This window comes from Sus scrofa, chromosome 14, assembly GCF_000003025.6.
Source record: "Sus scrofa isolate TJ Tabasco breed Duroc chromosome 14, Sscrofa11.1, whole genome shotgun sequence".
NCBI lineage: Eukaryota > Metazoa > Chordata > Mammalia > Artiodactyla > Suidae > Sus > Sus scrofa.
The window spans coordinates 117,089,070-117,110,336 of NC_010456.5; the positions used below are offsets into that span (position 1 = coordinate 117,089,070).

A 21,267-nucleotide genomic window follows, 5' to 3' on the forward strand; every position below is an offset into this window, starting at 1 on the left:
ACAAAACAGGCAGATGCTATTAAGAAAATAAATGAAGCTCTGGATCTTTTGAGGCATCAAGTCTTAGGATGGAGAGAGACTCTACATGTCATCTTGTTCCTTTGTAACATCCCCAGTCATTTGGTCACTCTATTTATGCTTGAAAGCATCAATTACCATTCTTCACAGCCATTGTAGATTTCCCTCAGTCTTGGGTAGCAATTCAACTTATCCTAATGGCTTATCTGATGGGATGATACAGATCCTTATCCCTGATATATCCATGCCTTAATTGTTTTACTCTTTTAAATTCAAGATTTTGCAAATGCTCTTTCACTCTTGTTGCTGATACCAGAAGCACAGGGTGTCCTGGGGAACCACCTAGATTCAAGATATTCCTCCTTGAATATCACTGCTATGTAGAAACAACCCTAGCTTATCAGGGCAATCAGGGGCTATTAATCCCATCAGTATTGTAAGTCCTTTTTATGCCTGCTCCTCTAGCACAGGTAGCCCAAAGCAGCCAGAAAAAAGTTATAGCTTAAAATTCAACAGAACTCTGGGAATTTCCATTGTGGCTCAGCAGGTTACAAACCCAGCTCGTATCCATGAGGATGCAGGTTCAATCCTTGGCCTCACTCAGTGGGTTAAGGATCTGACGCTGCTGTGAGCTGTGGTATAGCTTGCAGGTAAATCGTGGATCTCAAGTTGCTGTGGCTGTGGTGTAGGCTGGCAGCTGTAGCTCTGATTGGACACCTAGCCTGGGAACCTCCATACACTGCAGGTGCCACAGGCAGCCCTGAAAACGAAAGCCAAAAAGAAAAAGAAAAAGAAAGAAAGAAAAATCAACCGAATTCCTAGTATCTCTAAGAGAAGCATTCTTCCTTCCCAAGTCTATGACAACTGTCTTGGTAAAGCCAAAGTTCAGAGGCATGGAAAGCACTAATTCCATGAGTAACTAAGAGTAGCTTATAATAGCCAATCCTACTTCCACTGCTTGGTTCCCAGACCCATACGCACTAGCTATTATGGACACTGTTGGCCCACTAAACAGACTACATTCTTGTGGTCAGTCTCCAGTTGGCCCATCAAACAGACTACATTCTGGTTGTCAGTGTCCCAAACTATTTCCTCAGCTGAACCTTTAACAATATATTCTACTGTTCTGCCTGCACCATGGGGTTTATGGTAAGATTCGTGTTTCTACAATCGTACACTCATCGCCATAATTTATTTGTTGTAAAATGGTCCTGTGTCCTGAAATAATGTTGTGTAGGCTCCCATGGCAATGGATCAGGCATTTTGTAAGTTCTTTATTTTTGCTTTTTAGGGCCACACCCATGGCATACAGAGGTCCCCAGGCTAGGGGTCCAATCGGAGCTATAGCTGCCAGCCTGTGCCACAGCCACAGCAATGAAGGATTCAAGGCACATCTGTGACCTACACCACAGCTCATTGCAACACAGATCCTTAACCCACTGAGAGAGGCCAGGGATCAAACGAACCCACAACCTCTTGGTTCCTTGTCAGATTTGTTTCCACTGCACCACAACAGGAACTCCCATTTTGTAAATTCTTAAGTGGTGATGATGTACCTGTTGTAGGGAAGAAAAACCCACATACGTGGTAGGTACCAATCATTTCCCTTTCTTGTTTGAAGGAATTAAAGTTAATTGATCTGCTACCATGTGGACAGCTGGTTTCTGTAAGAATCATACCATATGGAAGGATCGTCCTTATAGTGGGCCTAATTTTCAACACAGTCTGTGCTGTGGCTTCAGATGATGAAAGTGTCCTTTAACAGCTTCCCAGAGCCTCTCTGGCTTTACTGTGCTTTGAGATAGCAATTGGTTGCCCAGAACCTACCATCTTCTTATTTCAAGTCTTCCAATAAAAAAATCAAACAAATTCATATTCCTCATAACAAGCATCTCCCCAACATCATTCAAACCCTTTGCCACTGCAGAGTCAAGGCCTCACCTTCCACCTACACTTCATTATGATTATTCACAAGTGAAAGCCTCAATGGCAATGACCACCCTGCTTATCAACAGAAATAGGGTCCTTATCATCATTAGATCCGAGAGTCATCCAGCTCCAAATTCCATCTCCTTTCTAGAGTCACCCCCAACGTTACTGTCTTCATTTGCCTTCCTGTACAAGGCAGGGTATAATGTGAAGAGATCTGGGTTATCCTTTATCAGGAGTGCTATCTCAGGATCAGACTGCAGGAAAGGAAATTGAGGTAGGAATCAAAGAAGAAACAATGTGCCATTGTGTCATAGAGCTAGAGTCCATGAAGTGTATCCAATTCAACTGTCCTCCACAAACCACATTAACTCTAATTATCTTGATAGACCACCCAGAAAGGGATAGAGGGAAAAACTTGTACACTGGGTTTCACCCATTTTCCATGGATCAAAGGTTTGCCCCAGAGTACATGAATGCCCACATTTTTCTAGGTTTCACAAATGTGATTGAAAAGTGCAGTCAGTGGCACCCAAGCAAGCACCCCCTTGTCACCCAGATGACTCGTGATGGAACCATGAACTTGCGGGAGATCATGGTCAGGTCTATCTTGGGTGAATTTGGCAGTGAATGAGCACATCACCTCAGCCTCCACTGGAGTCTCAGGTAAAACCAAGGAGCTCTGAAGTTGGGCATAACAGTGTCTCTGCAGTGAATAGAACAGGTAACAGGTGAATAAATATGTGACATTTCATGGCCTCACTGGCTCCCCTGAAACCATTAATCTTAGATATTCACCCTCCTATTTCATAAACTATCTCTAATCAAAGATTGAATTTTTCCCAAACTTTACGGTGAATTAGAAAAGACCACAAAGTCTGCTAAAAGCCATTAGGCCCTCACACGGTGGGTGGAGCTTATTCTCCAATCTGCTTTGGATATACAGGCATCCTTCCTGTTTATTGCCTGACTAGAAGTGCAAACACAGCAGAGAAACATAATGAACATCTTTTTTTGATTGTCCAAGCTGAGAGTAATGAAAAAGACTAATAAAAATGAGGAAATATAAATCCAACTTAACAAAATTCTCCCAGGGTTAATAAAATAAGGCATAATGTCAGTTGCACACCAAAAGACTGCTATTTTATTGTCACTTTTACTCTACATGATTTTATTTTTTTTGCATTTTTTTTTTTTTAGGGATGCACCCACAGCAATGGAAGATCCCAGGCTAAGAGTCAAATTGGAGCTGTAGTTGCCAGCCTATACCACAGCCACAGCAACACCAGATCTTTAACTCACCGAGCAAGGTCAGGGATCGAAACTGCATCCTCATGGAGGATAGTCAGATTTATTTCCGCTGAGCCACAGCGGGAACTCCATTGCATGATTTTAAAATGGACAACATTCTTTAAAATGTGCTCCTTATATGAACATTCTACTCAGTGTTTAAATTTAAAAAGCTGTAGAATCAAAGATCGCAGCACTCCATGACCAGTGAACTCAGCCTCACTAAATTACATTATAAAGTACATGCAAAAATGATATTATAAAACAAAGATTTCTAGTGGTCATGGATTTACAGTCCTATCATACTGAAGATTATACATCCAACCTTCACACTTACCCATGTCTTCTATTCTCATCTGCATCCTTTTCATACCCTAGGAAATGCCTTCCACACATTGCTGGGAAAAAAAAAAAAAAGCCTAAGATAATTTCCCCACAGCCTCACTCCAAATAAATTCAAGAAATGTGCATGTGATCTTAAATAGTGAATTTTTGTGTATACACACACACACACACACTGTTGGGACTCCAATGCGCGGTGCTCTGGGCCCTGGTTGGATAACACTGTAAACAGATAAAATGCCTACTCACATGAGGATGATATTCTAGATATCGAAATATATACTAAGCATATGAGTAAGTAAAATAGGGTATATAGTATGTTGATTCATTGTAAATGTTTTGGATAAAGTAGGAAATGCCAAGACGAATGACTGTGGGGGTAGCTGCAGTTTTTTAAATGGAGGCCAAGGTGCGTTAAGAAAGCAGCATTTAAAAACAGAGGCAACAAGAACAAAAATTGACAAGTGAGACTATATCAAATTTAAAAGTTTCTTTACAGTAAAAGAATCAATCAACAAAATGAGAAGATAACCCCTTGGATGGAAAAAATTGTAGTTTATATAATTGATAAGGTTTTAATACAAAATTATGGAATTCTTCATAATTCCATTAAAAATACTAAAAAAAATACTAAAAAAACCCAGAAAAACAAAGAGCCTGATTTTAAAATGGGCAAAGAAAAATAGACATTTCTACAAAGAAGACATATGAAAAGCCAATAGGTATATGAAAAGGTGTCAAACATCAGCAATCATTTGGGAAATGCAAATTAAAAACACCATGTGATATCACCTCATACCTGTTAGGATGGCTTTTATCAAAACAGACAAACAAAAGATATTGGTAAGGATATGGAGAAATTAGAACTCTTGTACACTGTGGATAGGAATGTAATTGGTGTAGCCATTATGGAAAACAGTATGGAATTCCTCAAAAGACCAAAGTGGAACTAACAATACGAATGTGCTAGCAATTCTACTCTGGGTATCTATCCAAAAAATTGAAATTGTGATCTTCACTGCAGCATTATTCACAATAGCTAAGACATGGAAACAATCTAAATGTCATCAATGGATAAATGGATAAAAAGAAAATATAAATATACTTACAGTGGAATATTATTCTGCTTTAAAATGGAAGGAAAGCCTGAGTTTCTACTGTGGCACAGCAGGTTAATGATCTGGCTTTGCTGTAGCTGTGGTGTAGGTTACAGCTGTGGCTCAGATTTGATCCCTGGCCTGGGAACTTCCAAATGATGCAAAGGCAGCCAAAAAAGAAAAAAAAAAAAGAGAGAGTGAGAGAGAAGGAAATCTTGTCATTTTTGACATACAGGTGAACCCGGAAGACATGATGCTGAGCGAGATTAAGCCAGTCACAGAAGGACAAATGCTGCATAATCCCACTAAGTGTCTAACTAGACTAATTCACTGAGTCACTTTGCTGTACGGCATAAATTGGCACATGGTTGTAAATAACTATACTTTACATAAATAGGTAAGCAAATAAAATTTTTAAAAAATAATTGAATTCATGGCAACAGAGTAGAATGGTGGTCACTGTGGTTGGGATGATGGGTACATGGGGAGGGGGATCACTGTTCAATGAATATAAAGTTTGATTATGTAAGTGAATAAGTCCTAGACATCTGCCCTATAAGATGTGACTATAGTTAACAATGCTGTATACATGGAACTTGCTAAAAGGGTTGATTTGAAGAATTCTCACCACTAAATAGTTACATAAGAAGATTGTAACTATCTGAGGTGATGGATATCTTAATTATCCTGATTGGGGTGATTACTTCACAATGCATATTTTTATCAAAACATCAAGTGTATATCTTGAATAAATACATTTTGTAATTATATCTCCATAAGCTGAAAAAAAGAAAATACATTTATGCAATAGATTTGGAGAGGGAACCTAGAGACAGGGGAGAGAAGAACTCTTCAGTTACCCGAAGGGAGACTGTTCCAAAGAGAAGAAACAGCTGGAGCAGAGGCCCTGAGGTATCGGTTGGTCCAGCGGGAAATCCAGTGTGGTTAAAGCAGAGTGAAGGAGAGAAAAAGTATCTGGAGATGAGGTCATGGAAAAAATAGGGGCCTTGTCTGTCCTGTAAATTGTAGTGAGCCTTATCATAAGAATGTGGATTTTCCTGCTGAATAAAATAGGAAGTCTTTGAAAAACTTTGAGAGGTGTAATATTCTGATCTACTGTCAATGGAAAACAAAACAGATCAAGTTCAGCATTCATTGGATATTTAAACGTACAAACTATAATGGTAAGACTACAGTCCTCTTGGACTTCAAAGTCTCAGGGTCACAAAACACAGAGTCTGAGGAGCAGCTCACCAAAGGTGATGATGACAGATAGGTAATTAAGTAGATGATAGATAGACAGATAGATAGAAAAATAGATTTGATAGATTTCCTGTGTTTTTAATAAAATGTAGATAATCCCAACACTATCCCTTACTTTTCTAGAAACACCTTCTCTTACCCACTTCCATCTACGACACTACATACACTCAGGCTTATAGAACGTAATTCTGCCTCAACCTATAGTTGTATGATTCATATTTGAGTTCCCCACCTGTAGTACATCTACTGACACATCCTCAAAACCTCTCTTTCTCTCCAACCATTTCCCTATGTGTGTTTTAATTCCCCCAGTTTTTGTCTATTGTGAGAATTCGGCAGAAGCTGCGTGCAATAAAAACCAAAGATGGAGACAGAGGAATAATGTTTCCTCTCAAACATCTCTTTCTTCATTCCAACCGTCTCTAAATGCAGGATGCCATGAGACAGCCAATTTACTTTCAATGCATCATTTTTTTTAATTGCATAAGCTCTCTTTATTGAGACTGGTACAAGAGGAAAAAAAGCCCTGAGCAACTACTAACTACTCTTGGCTAAAGTTTGTCCCCAGAAGACTCCACACTTTGACTCTAAGAAAACTCCTCTAGATAGTGTTGAGTGAGGAAAGGTGAAGGGTTAGGTGTTTGAAATGATTATATGAATCTTTTCCAGAGTCAGCTTGTTTCCATTTTGAACCGTGTGGACCAGATTGTCAGTTGACCTCCACAATCAGTTCCACCAGGAACATGAATAAGCTTGGAGACAATTTCTTCCCCATTCTAGCCTCCAGAGGAGAACACAGCTTGACACCTCCTTGTGAAACCCTGAGCGGAGAACCTAGAGAAGCTATACCCCGATCCCTAATCCACAGAACTAAGAGTTAATTAACATCTTGTAATAAGCTTCTAATATGTGATGACACTGCACAGCAATAGAAAACTAATACACATAAGGAACAGACTAAACATTCAAGTCGTAATATTCAGAATATGACTGCAACCTGGCTTATTCTCAGGGATATGATAAAAAAGTACTAGGGTCAAGGCCCTGACTCACTGTGTTTTCTTGAGTCACTCTTTACGGCTAATTTTTGGTGTCATATTTTCAAGGTGGGGATTTAGCGCCACAAGGAAATCCCTAAAGAAGATATTTGCTTGTCATAACCCTGAAGTTTTCTCCTGTGTACTCCCCTGGGAAAATATGATATTAAAAACAAACAAAAAAAAATACTTGTTTGTTCTCAAGTGTCGATCAATGACTAACTTGAAAACCAAATCACTGGGCATGGTTAGATGGTTTATTATAAGTAACAGCAACAAAGGATACAAGAGAAGCAAACAATCCAGATAAGTGTCTACTCACTCAATTGATTTCACTGGTGTGACTTTTGATTTGTCAGAAGTGGAAATGTTCTAGGAGATAAACCTTAAACCTTTATGACTTAAACTGAACCCAATGAAAATATTTTTACTAGGGGACTTCAATGTACCAGAAGATGAAACGATACAATTGCAGAACTTTGTGTGCTTCTTATTAGAAGTGTGGCTGGAGTCCCACTGATGTGGATTCTAAATCCAACTTTGTCCTTTATTAACTCTGGAAAACTGAGCGAGCCATAAAAATCTCTTTAAACACTTAGCACACCTATGTAGCGGTAATGATTCCTAAAAATCACAATCTGTGACAAAGCTTGAAAGTTAGGATATACTGTATTGGTTTGGACTAAGACTTTTGACATCAGACAATCCTACATTTGATTTAAAGCTCTAAAGTTTGTAAGAATATATATCTTCAGTGACTGCTTTAACCACACTAAGCCTCAACTTGTCATGTGTGACATGGGCATTTTCATTCCTACCCAATACAGTTGTCCATGAAGATTAAATGACAATATACAAAAGAAGTTGCTTTGGGGTCTTATAGATAGTAAATGTTCAATAAATGTTATCTAGCATACCTAGATAGTATACTCTCTAGCATCTCATGCGCTTAATGTTTAGTTCCTTTTTCCATATACTGTTATCACCCTTTCTTGTGTCTCACTCATACCGTAACGTTCAGAGAGAATTCTTCCAGTAGGTCCTGGGATATTATACAGTTGTTACAGACTAAATAGAAAAAGATGGTCAACCAAGCAATCTTCTGAAATTATAACTCTACTAAAATAAAAAAATGTATTTTGAATTTTCAAGCTGTTTAGGGAAAGGGAATATTGTATTTAAATTTCTTCTTGTACTTTGGACATTATAGCTATACTCCGCACTATAATGAGTGCCTATGATGTGTATGTCACCCTTAGGGTACCTTGTATAATTTAAAAAATAGGAGTTTTTTTTCCTGCCATCATTTTATTTGCAATTTAAAAAATGTTTAATTATTATAGGTGCAGAGAATAAATATTATATTTTGAGTTTAACTTTGTTTGCCTTAAGTTTTTCAGAACATTTTGGGGGGTGGGGGACTTTGACAAACATGAATACATGTAAATCTCCTACTATTTTTTTAGAGGTCTGGGCAAAATGGAGGGTAGGGAATGGTAAAATGATATTAATAAAGAAATTGAAAAATTGCAGTAGATTTAAGAGTGGAAATGGGTTTATTTGTATTGACTAATAATAGAATAAAACACCAATTTTCCAGATAGATAATGATTTGTGAACAATTAAGAAGCATATTACCACCGACTCCATACTGGCATTGGAGAAGAAAAACAATGTGAATCATATAGCAAGGGCAATTATTGAGTACCCCACAAAACATCTGTAGCTAAACACTTTTCATCAAGATGTAAGAAGACAAAAGAAACTTACATAAGATTTTTTAACTAGAAAATCGCAGAATGGTTTACATATTTTGAAATTCATAGCACTTCAAAACAGAGTAGTAAATTAAATTAAAGTATCATTATTTCTTGGATAGTTGCAGAGGAAGGAAATAAAGGAAGAAGGAAAACAAACAATCTATCAAATCAGTAGGTAGCTGGCTGTCTTTATTGGACAAGGATAACAGATTTTTTTTAAATTGTCTAACATGTTTTCCTTCCCTGTTCATCTAGGAACTCATATAACACTTTTGATCACATAGATTGGCAGGTGAAATGTTTCTGCAGAACTAGAGAACCTCATTTTTCTGATAACAGTGATTAGGATACAGGTCAGTCCCATCAAATCTAGAAAAATCTGTCAAGAGTTCATCCTCTGGATTGATATATGGATACTAAGGGGAATAAAACCTCAAAACCTGTTGGAGCTGCTAAATTGGAGCTAAAATGGTCATCAATCCATCATGTTAAGAAAGTGTTTCTCTAAATAAAAAGAAATGTCATCAACACATTGGGAAACTGGGAAAAGCAAAGATGAAATGTGGGTGGAGTTAGAGAGACAGATCCTTCCTGGAATATGTCTCAGATTGCAACCCTTGAAGCCCTAATTCCTACAGAACCTTCTTCATTCTGCTGATTCTCCAATGTATTCCCAAACTTCATGAGCCAATAAATGCTTTCTTCATTAAGCTAGTATGAATTGGATTTCTGCTACTTTCAACAGAAAAAGACTTGACTGCTACAAGGATATAGTTTAAAAATTCCGATAGAGATTAATTTCACTCTACTGCAGAAACCTGACCTAAATGTAATTTTTCAGTATAAAATAAGCTATAAGTTTTAAAAATCTTTCTGGGAAATGTCTAAACTTTTGTACATGTCACCTTTACACCACTGTACTATTCCTCAGAATTTTTTCTCTCTAAAGAGTAGAAACCTCTATATAATTATATTTAGAAATTTAGAATGATGAAATTCAAAAGGCTAAGAATAAGACTGAATTAATTTTCTTATAATAGTTACTGATTCAGAAAATGTACCTGATCTATTCACAAGAAAAGTCCCTCAACTGGTAATTTACATCCTAAGGCAAATGACAAGAAATGCACTAGTTCCAGAACTGCCAAAGTTCTCAAATTAAACTATTTGAAGATGTAAAAATGAGAGTCACAGAAACAAAAGCTCTAGAAAATGAGCCATATTCTACGTCTGGTTTCTGTCCATGAAACGATGAGAAAAATTTTACCTTGGGTAGTATTTTGTGGTGATACAGAAACAGTTTGTGGGGAAAGACTCTGGGTTCAAATCTTGGCCCTGCTGTTCAGGAGATGCATGACTCATATGCAAATCACATAAATCAGTTGTCTCACCCAAAACCATAGCTGATACTAGCTATCCACCTGATGTGGTCATTGTGAGGGTTGAATCGGCTATCCCATCCCCAGGACCACTTTTTGCTACATAGTCCTCACATACTCCACTCTTCTCCCTCCACCTGAGTGCCTGGGGGTCAGACCTTTCTGAAACAGCCATTTCCCCCTCTGACTCCTAGTTAGTTTTGTCAAATACAAGACACATTTGCAGGAAATGGGAGGGCACAAGGAAAGGGAGGTTTGTACACTTTTCCCATAGCAACCCCTTGCCAGGCCAGAGGTGGGTCATGCTGCCGTCTTCCACTAAAAGCCACATTGGTATTAAGAGGCTAAAATTTCCCCAAGATCAGGTATCTTCCCCCACCTCTCGTTCTTTCTTGCTTAGGAGTAGTAGCAGCTTCTCACTGCTGTTAACTCTGAAGTCCTTCACCATAGCCCTCTTGTTTCCCCTTAATCCTGCTCATATTTTTGCAAATAGTCCTTTAATTAAGGTTTCTAGGAATTCCTTTTGAGTATGACTCTTTCCTGCTGGGTCCCTGAACAAAGTACATTTGGATAAGCATTGGTCATGCAGTAAATAGGAAATTAACATTATTTATTAGAGAAAGTATATGAGTGAAAGTGGTCTTTTTTTCTGATAGGTACCCAAATTACCATAAGAGCAAAAAGACAGAAACTCTTCTAGAATAAGATTATAATTCAAAGATGTGAGAGGACTGGAACTACTACTTTGTTCCAGAAGCAGTGCCTAGGAAGATAACTGCCTGTAAAAAGCCAGACAAGGAACAAAGATGAAGATATGCAGTAAATGAGACTATTTGAGAGGAAAAAAACAAGTACTCTGCTACACTTAGAATTTTTAAATACTATATTCTCTTATTCCAATAAAACAACCTAAATGAAGAACAAAAAAAAATAGAATAAACTAAGAATTGGTTTGAAAAACAACATGCTAAATTATTTCAAAAAACAGGGACGCTGGAATACAGTTTTTTTTAACTACATTAACAAACAAACATTTTTACTCTACTAGCTAACAAACAGATCTGATATATAACTTCGCTGTAATCTTAGGAGAAATACACAAATGCAGACTAGGTTTGAAATCTGGTCTGATCACATGGTGACATTATTATGCCAGCTTATCTTACAGAACGTATCAAGAAAAAGGATTATGTTAACAAGTGGTTGTAGAGATTTGCATCTTTCTTATTTAAGGACTGGAGAGAAGTGAGCAAGGTGAAAATAATAATATTTCTATTTCTAGAGAAAAAAACAAATGATCATGAATAATACAAACAATATGGATTCAAGTATTCATCTTATACCCCATATATTTAAATGGGTTAACCATAGCATATGACTCTATAAACATTCAAATTTTATTAGGGTTTTTATTTCCTTATAATCAAATAAGATGCAAGCCCTTTAAAAGTCTTGCCATCTATTTTTAAAAGTTGGATTGAATATTATCAGCCACTTACCTTAGGGAGAGTTCCTAAAGGTAGAAATAAATGCCACACAAAACATTGCTGCTGGTTTATTCCTATAATTCTGCCAAAAGGGCTACATATTTACAAATAAAACATGTCCTATTATTAGTTTTTGTTTGTCTATTTTTTAATATTACTGTAAAACTTCAAAGATTATCCATTTAATTGGAAAAAAAAATCCATTCCTAGAGAATTGTTTCATCGGGGGTAAAGAGGCAGGGCCAAAAGAAAAAAAAAAAAGAAAAAAGACTTCTTTTCTCAGCAAAGATCATTGTCATGATGAGGAGGTAATAAATTTCATCTTCCAGTATATTACAATTTTAAAGGTTTTGTTTTATTTTTTTTCTTTCTTCTCTCTTCTTTATGCAGCTACCTATTTTCTTACCAGCTCTTTTGCATTGATCAGATGTCATTGTCATCATTCTCTCATGTTAAAAAAGAGGGATGTTTCTAGGATATTTGCTTTGCTATTCATGTTTTGGCAAGGAAAATACAAGCAGCTTCTCTTTACTGAAATCAAGCTTAAGGTAAAATAGGGACCAGGTTCTACATGTACAGGCAATTGGGGATAAGTGGAATGGGATAGATTGAAGGTGGCATTAAAACTCACAGAGAGTGGCTTTTATTATAGCTGTTCACTGAACTGATAAGCTATTTGTGTGCTAAGCATCCTATGAACTCAAGTAGCCTTTTCCTATTATGCACAAGTGAGGAAAAATAACTATATATTCAATACTAACTATATAAAACAACCTAATAGAATCTTCCTCTACAAAGTACTAGAATAACATATTGGACACTGATGGAAAAAAAATCTAGAACTATTACCAGACATTCTTCTATTTTAATAAAACAGGAGGAAGAAGCTGTTAGCAGGATATTGTTTTGAGAAACCATGTTTACACAGAGGGGCCTGGCTAATTCTTCTCTGTGACCAATCTCTACTACATTCATATCATTCTGTGTTTGCTATTGAAACTCAGCTTAGCTCAGGGTAATGAAGTAAATGAAGAAATGAACTTCAGCTTTTCCTCTGTGAAAGCTGGATCGTATATTCTATGTAAACACTTGCAATGAAAAATGACAAGCAACGTCATGTTGGTATTGGACTCAGCAGGTTTTAGTTCACACAACTTGCAGGAACAGAGGGAGATAAAGGCTTGATAATAGATCCAGGGCATCTCAAAACAAGGAAAGTAGTGATTAGAAATTTTATCTGGCACACTTCTTCCCTGCCTTGTCAGCATGTGAAGTATAGTGATTGTTGTGAATTATACCAGTGGTAGTTTAGCGGTTTACAGCATTCAAGACTGAATTTCCACGGCCTTGGGCTGTGGAGACTTCCCTAGATTTAAGACCACTCATTCCCACATCATCTCCTTTTCACACATTCAGGGAAGAGGGAATTATCTTTTGTTGAGGTCTCTGTCCAATAAAAGACCTTCAAAAGCAGCCAATGTCTCATCTCTTATGAGGTCACTTTATTAAAAACATATCATTTACCTTTTATAAACATTAACACTTCCTTGTATAGCTTGCAAACAGGCTAAATCTGGTAAGGCCCTTATATTGAGTGCAAGTAAAATTATTGATGGTGATTTCAATGTGCAGGGCATTGGAGTGGTCATGGATCCCTCAACATTTGCCCATTGGATTAAACTTCCAACATAGAAAGTCCAAGATCAAGGTACCATCAGGAATTGTTTCTGGTGAGACCTCCCTTCCGGGCTTCCAAATGACCCCCTTCTCGCTATGTCTTCTCATGGACTTTCCTTTATGTGCATGTACTCATGGTGTCTCTTCCTCTTCTTAGAAGAATACCAGTTTTATCAGATTAGGGCTACACCCTCATGACTTCATTTAGCTTTAATCGCCTCCTTAAAGGTCCTGTCTTCAAATATAGTCACTTTGGGGATCAGGGTTTCAACATGTGAATTTTTTTGAGGTGGGGTAGAGTGCATAATTAAGTCCATAACACAGGGGCTGGGTGATACAGTCTTATGAAATATTCCTCTGGCTGCCGTGAAAAGGCTGGATAAAGAAAGGAGTCATAGCAATACAGAGTGAGACACAATTTTCTCTTATATGTTATGCTAGTGCCCCCCTCTCCCCAAAGCCTCACCATTGTCAGAAACAGGTAAACAGAAAAACTTTTCACCACTTCATGTTTGACATGAAGGTCAGGGCTCAATCCCAAGAAAAGAATCATGGATATACTCAAACAAAACCACACAATTCATGTGTTCGTTTATTTTCCTCCTGTTTTAAGGGTTACAAAGTCATGTTTTTTTTTTTTTTCTTTCTATAAGTTTCAAGAAACACACTGTTGGATCAGCAGCGGCAGTGATATCAACATTGTAAAAGCCTCTAAGATCAGAAAGGTCATACATCTCACACAAGGAAATGTCCCTTGTCCTTCTGTTAGCTCAAAAGTAGTGATTGTTTGCCTGTGCACAATTTACCATGGCCCTTTCAGAGCTGGCATAATGGTTTCTAGACATATTGAAACAGGGAATCCTTTTCTCCAACTACACCTGACTGGAACAGAATGTGAAAAGAATGAGATAATAACTACCACTACAATTTTTGAGTCTTTCGTACATGCTGGCTACATGCTCTAAAACGTAAGATCTTTGGATCCCAAGAACAAATCTCTGAGGTAGATATTATTCACCCAATTTTAGAAATGAGGAAAATGGGATCAGAGGGATGAAACACCTCATCCAAAGACACAAGATGAGTACATGCAGAGCTATGTTCTGACCCTGATATCTCTCAAAAGCCTGAATTCTAAGCTAAGTGCAGTGGTGGTTTCACTTCGAAGTTACCCAACACAACCAACATTAGCAAAGTTCCCAAAGACTTGAAATAATCAAAACTACACAGCCAGATGTTCAACGGATTCTTGTCTATTCTGATAAAAACATATAATCATCTTTTATGTGTATATACTGCTTTATAGCTTATAGAGTACTTTGACAGAATCTCATTTGACACTCAAAATAGTTCTGTGCATGTTAAATATATCCAAGAGATAAGAGGATCTTTTGGTCAACTCTTCCAAGTTCTCCATTTGCTATCTAGAGAGAGTTACTTTGAAATGTGGAGCAACTGACCCTTAGGGCCACAGGCGAAGCTGAGTCAGAATATTTATGAGCATAGACTATATCTACAAGTAGCAACCTAAAGGTCCAACAACAGAAGAATGGATAAAGAAGATGTGGTACATATATACAATGGAATATTATTCAGCCATAAAAAGAATGAAATAATGCCATTTGTAGCCACATGGACAAACCAAGGGGTTATCATCAGGTAATTAAGTCTGACATAGAATGACAAATATCATATGATATCAGTTATATTGAAAGCAGTAAAAATGATACAAAATAACTTATTGACAAAATAGAAACAAACTCACAGATTTCAAAACCAATCTTATGGTTACCATAGGTGAAACCATTGGTGGGGGAAGGAATTGAGAGGGTGGGAATTGCATACACACTACTGTATAAAATAGATGATTAAGGAAAGCCTACTGTGTAGCATAGGAAAATCTACTCAATAGTTTGCATAGACTACATGGTAAAATTTAATGGATATATTTATATATATGTATGATTCACTTTGCTGTATACCTGAAACTAATAAACATTATAAAATCAACTATGCTCCAATAAAATTAAATCAAGAATGTATCTTCAAGGATATCTTGCATGATAAAAACAGAGGTTATATCTGGGGATGGGTTTATATAAAAGGAAATTTTTCCATATTATTTGCATCTCTTCCTATTGAGATTTTATTATTTTATAATTATAAAGTAATACATTTTTATAAACACAGCTTCTGTCTCACGAGTTGTGTGTACAGATGGAATCTGGTATCTATTATTACTATGATTACTAGTATTACAATTTATGCATTCAACAAACATTTATTGAGCACTTCTATGCAAGGCACTGTACAAATATGGAGGATATAAGAGTAGACAAGACAATTCTCTGCCTTCACTTCTATTAGAGGAGACCAAGTCAAGTCAAATGAACACATGAACAAATATGATTATTACAAACTATAATTTGTGTGCTGTAGAAGAAATAAACAATTGGGGGATGAAAGAGAATTAAAATGATCAGACTGGTCATCTGCTTTACTGAAGGTGGTCATAGAAGACCTCTCTGGCCATGTAGATTTAAACTAAGATCCAAAAATATGAGAAATCTTAGGGAGAAAAGCCTGGGGAGAAACATTGCTTTTGGAGAGGAGAACTTTCCATGGCAGGAAGGAACTTTATATATTTGAGGAACTAAAGCTAGGCCAGAATGGCTGGAATATAATGAGCACGGGAAATTATAAAATGAAATGATGATGAAAGACAGCAAGCATCTCCTTGTAAGGTGTGGTCTGGTTTGTATTTCATGTTAAACACAACTAGGACTTTCTTGGCAGTCCATTATAGCACGTCACAGAACATAAACCTATAGAAAGAGGGAGTAACCCACTTAAAGAGTTCCTTTGCTTGAAAACCATAAAGATTTATGGTGCTTATCTTTATTAAGCCCTGTGAAGGCAAAGATGGTGACGGCCTTGTTGACAATTTTATCCCTGCAATTTAAAAAACAATCTGACACAAACTAAAGCTTCAGCAAAAGTGTCTGAATGAATGAAAGAATTACATCAATGTCAATTATGTCAAAGGCTAAATGCTTGAGTTCTGGAATCTGACACACCTGTATTTGAATCCTGATTTTTCAAATTTATTGAAGTATAGCCTTAAAAGTATAGATTTAATACTCAGAGGTAAAGGCTAACTCGGGAAATGATGGATTCCATGGAAGATAGCCTCCTAGAATAGAAGCTGGTCTTTTACTGAGTAGCACCACTAGGGAACTGAAACCTGTTCCTTGGAAACTGGCCACTCCTGGAAGCTTTAGGCAATTTATTATGGTTACAGATCTGAGGCAGTAAATCTTCCTGGAGCCACACAGCCATATAATAAAGAGAAAGGACTTGGACCTCCCACCAAGAAACAGCAGCAGGAGAATGGACCACAGAGATGCAACCACTGCATGGACTCCTGCTTCTATTTATGTCAGGAGAGGGGCTGGTGCTCTGTGATCCACCACCTTAAAACAAGTCAGTCTTTCATCGTGCAGCTAAAAAACTCCATAACCTGGATCCATGGCTCCTCTCTGCATCTGACATCTGATCTGACTTCCATCCCTCTGCACAGCCCAGAAAACTGCAGTCAGCTGGAGCTCACACATCTCTGTCTGCCTTTGAATGTGTTTCCCAACACTCTTTCAGACCCAGAGGGTTCAAGCTGTCAGGTCATTTCTCCTCCTTTTGCTTTTTACTACTCACTGCTTATCAGTAAAATATATATAAAAATAATACCAATTGTGTATGGTTGCTCGGGTATTAAAACAGATAGTGGAGACAAAGAGTTTAGCATATTACTATAGAATTTGTCTTTATTTAATATTTTAATACTTTTTCAAAATACTTTTTCACTAAATTTGCATTTTAAAATAATGCTTTAAAACATTGTTTATCTTGATTACTGAGTTTTTTGCCCTATTATTTAAATTTTGCATCTGAAGTGATTTACACACTCACTTCACTCCAGTCTCAGCCCTGCCTTATCCAACATATGTTAAACGTTACATAAATTTTATGCATTATTTTGGTTGCTGTGGTTACCATTGTTATATTACCATCTCCCTATTCCTCTTCCATTTCCCATCCTCCCTCTCCCTTTCCTCCTCTCTCTCTCCCCCTCTCTCTATTTCCTTTTTCTGTTTTGAACTCTCCCCTCCTTCGAGAACACACATGCATATGCACACCCACACAAAGCTCTTACTACAGCTACAGAGTTGTTTCTTGATAAAGAAAATAACAGAACATTAATCATAGATAGCCTTTTCATTTTTAATTACTCCCTTCCTATCACAACACACAGCCCATGTTGGCTTATAGAGGCTCCAAAAGCCAGAACTGTTGGGTAATGAGGCTTTATCTGTCACTAACATGTGCTGTTGCTATAAGCAACATTTCCATCTAATCTGATCAACAATTTCAACAATTCTAGGATCATGCCACAGGAAATAGGCATGATTTAGAGCTCAGGATAACCTCTTATAATGCTCAGCATGAGAAAGTAACCAAGAAAAGTTTACTCCATCTCTGCTGGCAATCTTGAAGGACACTGACAATGTTAGGGGGTATATGCTTTAGGGAAGGAGCTGCAACCTCCCTGTGCATTTAAAAAATATACCTACAGTTAAGCAAAAGGTCTTTTATTTACTACTATGTATTTTTACTAATTTTCCTACACATTTTCCTAAAAATATTAATAACAGCAATGTGTTATTTCAGCAGCTAGGAGATTTTTACTTTCATCCTCCATTAGGATTGTATGATAATGTTTTTGATATGTTCCATACCTAATTTTTGACAAGTATAGTCATTACAAAGAAAACAGAGTGGGTGGAGCATAGGAGGGAAAATCAAGAGGGGATGGAAAGGAAAGAAAGAGAAAGGTATGTAGAAGCAGAAGTGGGTGCTTATAAATAACAGAGCATTTGAAAATCAATTTTGGTATTACAGAGAACAAATCTAAAATAAATCAAAAAATGGGAAGAATACCTAAGTAGATATTTCTCCAAAGAAGAGATACGGATGTCCAATAAGCACATAAATGTTCAACATCACTAATTATTAGAGGAATGCAAATCAAAACTGCAATGAGTTATCATCTCACTCTGGTCAGAATGGCCATCATCAAAAAATCTACAAATAATAAATGCTGGGATGGTGTGCAGAAAAATAAACTCTCCAACTTTGTTGGTAGGAATGTAAATTGGTATAGCTACTATGGAGAACAGTCTGGAGGTTCCTTTAAAAATGTAAAATAGAGCTACCATATGATCCTAAAATCCCTCTCTGGGGCATATATCAAGAGGAAACAGTAATTCAAAAAGATACATGCATCCCAATGTTCATTGTAGCACTATTTACAACAAAGACATTGTAGCAAACTAAATGTCTATGACAAACTAATGGATAAACATGTGGTACCTATATATAATCAGCCATAAAGTAGAATGAAATAATGCCATTAGTAGAAACATGGAGTGGACCTAGAGATTATCATCATAAGTAAGCCAGATAGAAAAAGACAAATATCATGTGGTATCATGATTATGTGAAATATAATAAAAATGATACTAAAGAACTTATTTATAAAACAGAAACAGACTCAATTCAAAACCAAAGTTAGGGTTGCCAAAGGGGAAACCATGGGAGAGAGGAACAAACTGGGAGGACGGGATTATTGTATATGCACTATTATATATAACATAGATAACCAACAATACCAACCATAGAGCACAGAGAATTATACTCAATATTTTGTAATAACTTAGAAAGGAAAAGAATCTGAAAAAAGATATATGTGTGTGTATATAGCTGAATCACTCTGCTTGTACACCTAAGACGCAAAAGTATAGACCAACTATAATCCAATTTAAAAAAAATAAAAATAAGTAGAAAATAAAATAAATCTGGAAGCATCATAGTCATGAATCCTGTCTGAGATCTGATTTGGAAAAAAAAAATGAAGTGTGAGAAGAATTAGGATTAAGGCAAACAAGAGACATATGGAATCATTTTCAGTTAAATGAACTTCTGCAGAGTTAGAATCAGGAATAGTGTGTATGCCATCAAAACACCTGATCACCTTAAACTAGGTCCTTTTGAGAGTGGATGGAATTTATGAAATTCCTCACTGGATGCTGAAAAGACCTATCTTTCTATTATCAGGTTCTATAGAATCGGAGAGTACCAGAGGGAAAGGGGGGAGTGTTCATGAATGATTAAATAATCAAAGGAAATAAAGTGAAGATGAGCTGCCTGCAAACCCAGGAGGGTCCTATTATGGGGATAATAAAATCAACTTGATATAAAACCCTTAGTAGTATTTGCCATTTGGGTTTACAGATAAGCAAGGGGAAGAATTAATGCAATTTTTTAGTAACTGATTTTCCTTGGACTTTGCATATGGACATCTCTCTCAGGACCATTCTCTCTTCCTGTGTTTGTAATCTATTCAGAATGGAACTCTTGTTCACCACACTCTGAGTCTTTCTAAAATGAATATGATTTCAGATTTCACTGGTGAAAGGAATATTTCCAGTTTCTTTTTAGAGAAATTCTAAACACTAGGTTGATTTTAACTTAAGGGGGGGGGGGGCAAAGTGGATTTTTTTTGTTTTTAAGGAGGTATGTTTTCATTTTATGTTTGCCATTCACAATTTGCTTCTATCTTCCTTAACCCCACTGTGACATACTATGCACTATTTACAAGCTAATAACTAGTCCATTACTAGAAACCTGTGTTCTAGCAGACTTTTCATTTTGTTTTGTTTTGTTTTTAGGGCCACACCATGGCATATGGAAGTTCCCAGGCTAGGGGTGGAATTGGAGCTGCAGCTGCTGGCCTATGCCAAGCAACTCAGGATCCAAGACGCATCTATGACCTACACCACAGCTCACAGCAATGCTGGATTCTTAACCCACTGAGCAAGGCCAGGGATCGAACCTGTATCTTCATGGATACTAGTCGGGTTCATTACCACGATGGGAACTCCCTCTAGCAAATTTTTAACATAAAAGAATTGTCCATAGATATAATAAAATCTTAGATATAGATTTTAAAAGAAAATTAATTCTAACAATTTGAGTTTGGAATAGTCTTAATATACACAGCATTTTTTAGATGGAATGTTCTAGTAAAAGAAACAGCTGGCCAAAGCTTTGACAGGTTATTTTTTTTAATATTGAGAGGCATTATATTTTATAGCAAATTAAACATTTTACATAGGCTTCATTTCTTTTTTTGGTTGTACCTACAGCATGCAAAATTCCTAGACCTATGATCGAACCTGAGCCACAGCAGTGACAATACCCAATCCTTAACCACTAGGCCACCAGAGAAGCCCATAGACTACATTATTGGGATATGTTTCTTACTCAAGTTTAGGAGATTTAGAACATTTCAAATTTACCAGTAAATTCTTGAAGGAAATATTCAAGCATATTCCACCTCTTGGTTTTTGTTTAACATGTAATAGAAAGAGAATCATTAATGGCTCAAATTTAGGTTTCCAATAAAGGTTTTCTAATTAGATAGTCACAGAATCTAGTGTCAGCTATCAGTAAGTCAATTAGGAACCACCTCCATATTTGTCACCTGAGAAAGAATAAACGTTATTTTGTATGTTCATTCTTTTGTTTGGTTGGTTGGGTTTTGAGTGAACTCACAGTCTTATTTAGAACCTTAGTAGAAGACATAAGTTGGCTTCAGGGTTAGACCCAACATATAATGGTCTGATATCAGGAAGTAGTTAGCCAGTCATTTCTAGAGGGAATAATTCTGAGACCTGCTGTAAACTTGATCTTTCCACGGCTTGCAGGGATAGATGCTCATTGCAGAACAGTTTTTCTGCATCTGGGTTCACAAACATATTCTTGAGAATTAAAGACATTGTTTCCCCTTTAACAGGTATACTTGCTGTATAGCATAGGAAATCCTACCCAATATTCTGCGATGATGATGTACATGGGAAAATAATCTCAAA

General features: G+C 36.8%; 1 long non-coding RNA gene across 3 annotated transcripts in view; it reads right to left on the reverse strand.

Moving 5' to 3' along the window:
* LOC110256694 overlaps positions 1-21,267 on the reverse strand; it is a 437,592-nt gene that overhangs the window by 128,571 nt on the left and 287,754 nt on the right. For 2 of the 3 annotated variants that reach the window (XR_002338575.1, XR_002338576.1), the window contains exon 3: positions 3,575-3,635. The exons of the other annotated variant lie outside the window; for it this stretch is intronic. This is a non-coding gene — a long non-coding RNA (uncharacterized LOC110256694). The remainder of the gene's footprint in view (positions 1-3,574; positions 3,636-21,267) is intronic. 3 annotated transcript variants of the gene reach the window in all.